Here is a 9,489-nt window from a genome sequence, read left to right on the forward strand (position 1 = left end):
ATAAAAACAAAAAACACAGGCAAAACTTTCAATGCCACATCGCAGCCATCTCATTTTTTTTCTATCATACCCTTCAAACACTCTTTTTTCTGGTTCAGAAAAAATCAAATTAAATTTTTGTTATAAAAGAAGGGGAATGTCCCTTATGCAGCACTTGTTGAACAAACTATGTCAAATGCAAATTTAATCCAGTCAGTGATTTACTACTACATTATTTAAATAAATAGAGTAAAACTGTTTTACGTATTTTGGGGACCCAGGAGATGAACCCTATAAGATTCAGTGGTTGAGTACTAGGCATTTTTCATTGGCTGAAGCAAAGAACAAGATAATTCCTTTTTTCCATTCCATTTGAAAATAAACAGCTGGTCAGCAATGATATTGACATATCTCCATCCAACCTGATGCTACATTAGAGGCAGGTTGCATGGCATATGGCTCTCACTTCGTTTCTCTTTCAATGTCTTCTGCCTGAGACCAAGCCTTCACTTGATGGTAATGTCATGCCCCTGTTGGAATCTGATTCCGGGGGGAGGCCGAGCAGCTGACAGGGAGTGGGAATGTGGCTCCGTTGACTGTGGAAGAAACTGGGGAAGGGCAAAGTCCGGCTGGGCAGAGCAGGGGAGAGGCAGAGCAAGGCTGAGGAAGTTCAGAGGAAGATCCAGGCCCACCCCCCTCTTCCTTCCTAGGGCACACAGGGAGAAATGGAGACGGGAGCAACGTGAGTTGTGTGGCTTAAAAGGAAGGAAAGGGCCCTGATTCCCTTCATTAGCTGCAGCTGGGAACACAGTGTTTAAAAAGAGAGATTGCGCACAGCAACTTGTTGGAAGCAAATTGTGAGTAATCTGTTATTGTTGAGGCTTATCTGGGTTCCTGGCGTCTTCCCAACTGTGTGTGTTTTGCTGTCCTTTCAAGTCTGCAATTCCTTATCCTGTCCTGTAAATGTTAATTACTGCAGCATGGTTTGTGTGGATTTTTATTTACAGTTTGTATGTACTCTGTTTTCGGATTGAATTTCCTCCACTTAAAGACTGTTCTTGGGAGAGTTTTTTCTCCAGCCAAAGGTAATCTGGACACTGGGGGCAAAGTTGGAGGTACTAAAGGGACTCTTACTTATGTAACTGTGTTGCCTTTGTGCCACGCCCTGGGTCATCACAGGTAAATTCATAGGCCACATATGGCCCTTCATTTCTTTTTTTATATTTCAAACATCTTCTTAGAACACCTAACAAGCCAATGAAATTATTGCTGTTTGAGGGCACAACTTTTGTTTTTCAAACCCACATTACAAAAAGGCTTTCCAAGATTCTGGTATCCTAAAGGATCTGCTTTACTTTATTAAAAAAAACGTATAAAAGGAAGGTTTTTGACTGATAATATGTTGCAGAGTAAATTTATTTGCATTGGATACACTACTGTATCAAAATAATTTAAGCTTTATTGGTACATGTTCTCTGGTTATATAAGCCTAGTTAATATAATAAAATATTTACATTTATTTCATGGAACTGAAATCAATTGTGTTTAAAACACTTCCTGATGCATTAAACCAGGGATGTCAAACTCACGGCCCACGGGTCAGATGTGTCACACGCCGGCCCCGCCCCTGCCCGCTTTAGCAAAAGAGAAAAAAAATCCCAATAGGTCACATGATGCCACAGTGACACACCGCAAGTTTGACAACCCTGCATTAAACTAAAGAATTTCTGCCCTCTCAACTTCCTCCTCCTTTATAATAATTAGGATTTTTCACACAGTACTTTAGTTCTATCTTTTTTTCAGGCAATTCTGCCTTTGCCAGAAATTTTTGGCCTGGTTGACTTGTGTAAATGAAGTGTCTTGCGCCTGGATGTGCCTGGATCAAACCGTCCTTGCTCTCATAAGGCTGCAGAGCAACAGAAGTCCCATCTGAACATATTTTATTGCAAAACCAGTTTTACTTCGTAACATCTAATGAATGAAGACATTTTGCCCATGAAAACCAACCCATCTACTCGGATCACACTTCAGGTCTTCTAGCCTTCTCCACTGTCGTCACAAACTCTATATTTATTTGTAAATTTGGTATTTTAAATTTTTATTTAATTAAAAAAGGACTCTGATAAATTAGGAATGAAATTCCTATGCACTGGGGAGCTATGATATTATGCCAAATTGTCACAATAATTGTGATTCAGCTGACACGCTGCAGTTGGTTACGCTTGAATATACATTTCCTGCTTGAATCAGAAGGAATGTTTCTGGCTCTCTTTACAGTGTAATTTGTACTTTTCTGCTAGGTAATATTTTAAATTTATTTATCCACGACAATTTGGTTCTAATGAACCACTTACATACACATTTTCTTATCTTGTGTTCCTTATCTGAGGCCATTTGTGCCTAATGACAGTTGCAATAATGGCAATTACTTTTCTGTTGAACTTCATTTAAGTTGATTGGTTTAGTAAATAATTTCTCAGCTGTAATTCTACTGATGTTTCTCCAGAGAACATCCTGGCTCTGGACCAGCAGAATGTTTAAGGTACCTCCTCTCCAAACAAAGAAAGCTTAATCTGAGAGAAGAAGGTCCAATTTTGGACTCACAACCCTCTTCTTATTTTGTGATCCTTGGCTTCCCAAGTATCCCTTCTTTTCCTTAATAGAAACCAAACAATATGCATTCATGGTACTATGGGTCATTTAAGATGCTTCAAAGCCATAGCAAGTTTGTACCTTAGCCTAAAACAATCTTTGAAATGGCACAGATCTTTTAGAAAAAGATTTTAAAAAATGACTTAGGCTAATGAGTTGAGGTTCATGGCTGGATGGAATGATCCTGTTGCAATTCAACATATCTACCTATCTACATATCATACTATATGTGACACTAGGTGCAAGCAATACTCTGGTTTCAATGTATAGGTACTGAGGAACCTAGAGGCATATAATAACAGATCTTAAGATAAGTTGTATCTTATAGGTATCTCCAAAATCTTCAAAATCCAAGTGTTCACATAAATCAGGGGTCTTCAAACTTGACAGCTTTAAGACTTGTGGACTTCAACTCCCACAATTCTTCCTCCAGTCATGTTAGCTCAGGAATTCTGGAAGTTGAAGTCCACAAGCCTTCAACTTGCCAAGTTTGAAGACCCTTGACCTAAATGCTTGGGGGAGAATGTTAACATTGTATAGGGAACCACACTGCCGATGCTGGAACCCATCCTCTGTATCACACTACCTACTCATCCCACTCCTTGCTCCTCTATAGTGTGGAGAGAAGAGTATACAATGTACACTTTTACACAAAAGTAAAGCTTCCCTCAGACTTTGTTCTACACAAAAATCAAAGACATTGGGAAAGGGCAGGTAAGTATTAGTTATCCAATGCATTGTCCCCATCATGTGTTCAGTCAAGCATGAGCAAAGAGTCAAATGTATTCTTTAAAAGCTATGAAAGATAAAGTAAATATCAACTGATCATGATGCGAAAGCCAGTTGAATCAACTTCTTTCCCTTTTCATAATATCTCACATAGGCAACTGTGATCATATTCATTCTACTGAGTTTAAAGGAATGTGAGGGGGGAAGGAATTCCTTCATACTTTTTATACAGGGTGGTTTAGGTTGGGGGTGGTGGTGGTTCTGTTTTAGTTGTTTAATTATTTGAAACTGATGGGTGATTTATAAGATGGGTTGCCCCAAAGTATCATTTTTCAAGCCCTTCATTCCTGGGTCAGCATTTCGTAACACAAAACAGTTGAAATTGCATATCATTAATAATTATCCCGCTTGGATACCTTTTAGACTTGGAGGTGCTGTTTAGATGCTGTCATCACATTTCATTATCGGTAAAATCCAATATTTTCCTGCAATGTATCATTGCATTGTGAAAACTGAAGTGCAAAACTGAGACAGAATACCAATGAGCTATACTGACATCATTCACAATGCCTCCAAAGTGAAAAAAAAATGAACAAATATTTATTAGATGTGCTGTATTGTCAGCTATGGTTTCCTCCATCTCTGATACAGATTCCACGTGTTATTTTCAAGTTTCCGTTTAAGGTAATAGATTAGAGAAAATATAAGCCACGGGCAAACTTTACAAAGTGAGATTATAATACCCAACATAAAATTAGCAGCAGGCAAGTTCAGTTTGTTTAAGAAATGTACCAAAACAAATGTGGCACAAAAGAAGCTATATCAGAAGCAGATGAGACCAAGCCCTGCATTGAGGGATATTCTGAAGCATTTAAAGAATAAAATGACATCTTCTATATTCCCAAAGTTGAAACCAAACAAAAAAGGGTGAGATTTATATTCTCACCCTATACAGCTTGGTATCCTCTCATACACACATAGTCTTTCTTTTCTCTCTCTGGGAAAAAATATGAATAATCTTACATTAAAATGACTCATGGGATGAAATCTGAAACTGGAGATAAAGAAAACATAATTATGAGAGACTTAACTATGAGAAATATATAAGCACTATGTCATACTAAGATAAGCATCAGCCAGACATACTTCCAAGCTTTCTTTAAGAACCAAAACAAATATGAAACAACAGTGGCTAATGTGTTTGGTAGCTTTTCATTTCCAACATGTCTCTTCTGATAGCCCTCCGCCCCGCCCAAGAGAGCAATGCAGAATAAACTAGAATAAACATTTAAAACGTAACACTGAATACAGTCTTAGCCACATTTAAAGCAGGCCAATTGAATCAGTGGAAGTTTGTATTTCACAGATTTCAGTTGGATCTGCTTCAACTACATCTTGAGTAATGCAACCCATTAAAACTTATTTTTAACATGGGTTAAAAAAAATGGTTCAAATCAAGTAGATAATCTACTGCTGGTATTTTTTCACCAAAAAGAAGTTACACTTCTTGTTTTAATTCTCCGCTTTAATTCTTTGTTATATGAATTAATTTGGGGCTCTGGTAGGTGAATCTTATGGCAACTAATGAGAAAATGAAAGAACTCAAATAGTGAGAGATCCAGTTAACAGAGTAGTGAGGGAGAGTTTGTGGCTTTGCATTTTAAACGATTTGTGCAATACCAGATAAACAAACCCACAAAATTGCTCGGTGATCAAGCATTATATATATTCCCATGGAAACAGTAGAAGGACATACATCCAAGCAAGCAGCCTTGAACAGTTTTCTCTGTTTCAGAAGCCTCTTCACCTCTTCACTTGCAGTTCATTCTAGCTTTTTATAGACACATTTTAAATAACTGCTTCAGGTCACTTACTTTATGTACATAATATATCAGAACAATGGACATGAAATTCTGCTGTATTTAAATCTTTACAGTTAAACTACTACAAGTATTAGAACATGATTTTTCTTTGGAAGAAATAGAAGTCTTTTTAAATTAACAAAGCAATAAAAAGCATAGCTCGGAGACTACACTTCAGCATTGAAAGAAACAGTGCTTTAAACAACTTTCACAGTGTACAACCTGCCACATAACATAGTGAACATCACTTTTGATAGCTAAATGTCTATGGAGATTCTCAGTCAACCAGGTCATGGTTGTCCCAAAAGTGCTTCTTCAAGAGGTGACTGGACTTTTTGGTTTTTCTTTGAAGACATTTTGCTTCTGATCCAAGAAGCTTCTTCAGATGAGAAGCGAAACACCTTCAAAGAAAAATGAGAAAGTCCAGTTGCCTCTTGAAAAAGTACCTTTGGAATCTCCTTTGATAATTATTGGTTGCAGCTGCCTTGCTGTCCGTCTTACATATGAGGACTTGGAACATTAACTCCTGTGGTTTGGGCTTGTCCTATTACTGCCACATTTGGGGCTGACATCACATTATTTTGTATCAATTTTTGTATGTTAAAGAAGCACATATTGTACGCTTAGAATTCATCCAGACATCAAAATTTCTGGTACTCAGGGCAGGAGGTTTGGCTGAAAGCATCATTCAAGAACACTAGAAGACAAATTCACATATGAGTGGCAGCAATAGCACTTAACAGTTTGTACTGGTTAATAAACTAAATTTTAAAAGGGAATTCTCTTAATGCTTCAATTGCCTTGGCTTTTTCTCTTTTATTTTTTTAAGACTCAAGGTAAAAAAGAAACCAGGACTTTCAAGTTTCATCTAATTTTATACCTTTTATCCTGTCAGCAATATTCGGAATTCCCCCCGCCCCCTGTTTTTTTACTCTTTTGCTTTCATTAATATATTCTATATTGGCCTTGCAATTTTAATATTTTTAGGTTAAATCATATTGACTTGGGATTTTAATTTATTGAGCTTTTTCTTTTCTTTTTCCATATTTAATAAATGTGGTTTTTAAAGCCCACTTACCTAGGCTGCTTATGGTAGGAGAAACAAAAAGCTTATTTCTTAAGTACCAAATATTGAAAAATGAATATTGAGAAAATATAATATTGGCACAAGAGAAAGCCTACTTTTTATTCTCTGGCTTCTCAGCACAATGAATGAGGAATTGAATATTTACTTATTGTATGTGCATTCAGCAAGCCTAAATACAAGATTTGCTTTTTCTTTGACTAAAAATCATTGCTAACTTAAGAACCAGTTGTGTCAACGTTTTTAAGTGTTTTATTCTTTTTCTGCTATAGATGAACCAAAAATGTTTCTCTTAATCATTAAATCTTTGATTCATTAATCAAGCAAATTAAATTCAGCAAGTCCTTTTTACAGGATTCTTTTTTTAAAATAATTTTTTTATTAATTTTCAATAAACAAACATACACAAACAAAACACAAAACATGAAAACATAAAACTTCTTTTTGAAAAGCGGCTTAGTCCCGGGTTACATCTTTTTATACAGACATAAATCATGCTCACTTTATATACCATTTTGTATCTTATTTACCATTCTACATTTTCTATACAGCTTCTCCCCTCTTTTCACTCTCTTAATTCTATCTTATTTATTTCATCTCAATTTAAATCATTATGCTTGTATCATTTGTCTGTTCTATTTCAATTATCTATTATCTTTTCTCATTAACACAAAATTTCTCCTGTAATCACTGATTGAAGTATGACGCCTTTATATCATTCCCCTAAATTTAACACTTAAAATAATATATAATTTTCATTCTGATTCTGTTTAGTACATTCTAAAGCTATGTACTATATTTTAAAATAGGAAAATAATAAGTTTATAATATAATTAAAGCAATAATCCATAGCAAATTGAACTCTATCATTAAATCTTAAGCATTTTACACATTCCTTTTAATATTTTATCCCATTTTGTAATCATATAATGTTCCAGTTTTCTAACATTGTTTCAAATGCAAATACAACAATACAGTCTTATGTACTTTTGCAGAATCTCTTTTTTAACTATATTTTTACCCATTATCTCTGAATAAATCCTGTTTCTTTACATCTTGTTTCAAACCTTTGCAACTTCTCTTTCCTTTTTCCCCCTCCTTTCTTCTCCAATCTAGCCTTTTTACCTCCCCCCCACGTCTCTTGATCTCCACCCTCTTAATCTCCAACCTCTTCTGTATTCCTCTTTTCTGTTGCTTTCTGACATTATATCGATTTTTCACCTAATTATTCCCTTTTTTGGTTGTTTTTTTAAGTCTTAAATTCTCCATTCTCTTTCCCCTCTTTCCCTTTTCTTCCCCAACTAACGTTGTTTGTTCATTAAAGATGGCTTCTTCATCCCAACCTTCTTGTTCTTGTAATTTCTAATAGATAGAAATCGCCATTTCTAAAAAATGAAAAACAGATCCAGAAGAGCCCTTCCCTTCTTGTTCCTCTTCTTTTAGCTTTTAAAATTCCATTTTCAGTTCATCAACAAGTAATGCCATTGTGGAAAAAAAATTTAAACAACCCAAATGTTTTTAATCTTTCAAATAATAATTTCCAAAGGTCCCAAAGTCACCAAGAAATCCAAATACACACACACTGTTTCATTTAGCACTTTCTTCTTTTTATACTTTCTCTTCCTGGGGTACAGTTCAATTGCAAAGTTCCAAAATGTATCTTTTAGAAGTCTTGTTACAATTTAACTCTAGTCTTGAAAGTTCCAAGCAGCCTCCTCCAGCGAAATCTTAATATTAATTCTTTTCCTCTCCCTTCCCACTTATAGCAAAAAAAAATTTTTTTTTTCCAATGTTCAGAAATCTTTAATGTCCCCTTGGCTTTAACTTTCAAATTTAATTACCTGCTGGTGCCAAAATGGGTTTTTCCAATTTCCATCTGCTATCACCGTAGGGAAGGAGAGTGAGAAAAAACAAACTTTCCCTTTTAACTTTCATCTGCCGCTTTTCCCGATCTTCTTTGGGAACGATGTATCTTTGACGAAATTAAAATTCCAGGGTATTTAAATGCTACTTATTATCCTGGTCAGCCAGAACTTTCACTTTCTCAGCTTCCTCCTGCACATTCTTATCCGGATGAAAGCTTCTTTGTGGTGGCCATTGCTGACCGCCGCTCCACCACCTTCGGAAAAGGGAGTTAAGCCAGCTAAGGAGGGGGGTTGCGGTTCCATCAGACCCCTGCTGAATCTCCCCTGTCTTCAGTTACCTCTATGGGGTAACTATTAGCCCCAAAATCCCGCTGGATCGGGGGCACTCCAGCAGCAAGCACAGCAGAAACCACGCACGATCACGGATTCCTGCCGCTGCCGAAGCCTTGCAAACTGGAAGTCCTTTTTACAGGATTCTTGATAAATGCTCAAATATTTGAAGGCTAATATACTAATGTTTTTATTTAATATTTAATAATATCATATCATAATTCAGTCGTTCCTGTCCAGTACTTACTTGCCTTTGTTCTTATTGTCCAGTTTTAAACGTGATGAATAGTTTTAATTGTACATAGTCAGAAAATAAAACTACTACTATTCCATCAAAATCAACTACGGGAAATTGTATGTAGTATGTAATATGAATGTTCCAACACTGGAAGTTTTTTAAAAGATGTTGGATAACCATTTGTCTGAAGTGATGTAGGGTTTCCTGTCTAAGCAGGTGGTTGGACTAGAAGACCCCCAGGGTCCCTTCCAACTCTGTTATTCTATTCTATTCTATTCTATTCTATTCTATTCTATTCTATTCTAGTCATTGTGGTTACTTTCTCAATAATAACTTAAAAATTGGACATATTTAAGATTAAAAAATGTGAAAATCAACATACCTATATTCCTCAAGATGAAAGTTCATTCTCTGTGGACTGAAATTAATTTATTATCTCATAACCTGTTTATTTTGTTCAAGAAAACTTGTATTTTATTCAAATATCACTGAAACAAGAGAGAAATCATTGAAATGAACCAATCCCATTTATTCCAGGGAATAATATACAGAATACCTAGCAGAATTGTTCCCCGATTATATGGAAGAGGTAATCGACAGAGTACAACATTAAATATTGTACCTAGTCAACATTTTTTCATTATTTAAAAAGTTTTCCTGTCCACATGAAATGGCTCAGGGCAACCGTTGGCTCAGGGGGGAAAAGTGGCATGTCTAAAGTGATCAAATGAGTTTTATGGGAGCGGGGAG

The sequence above is a fragment of the Pseudonaja textilis genome, chromosome 3 (genome assembly GCF_049901715.1).
Source record: "Pseudonaja textilis isolate UNSWEBS1 chromosome 3, rPseTex1.2, whole genome shotgun sequence".
Classification (NCBI taxonomy): Eukaryota; Metazoa; Chordata; class Lepidosauria; order Squamata; family Elapidae; genus Pseudonaja; species Pseudonaja textilis.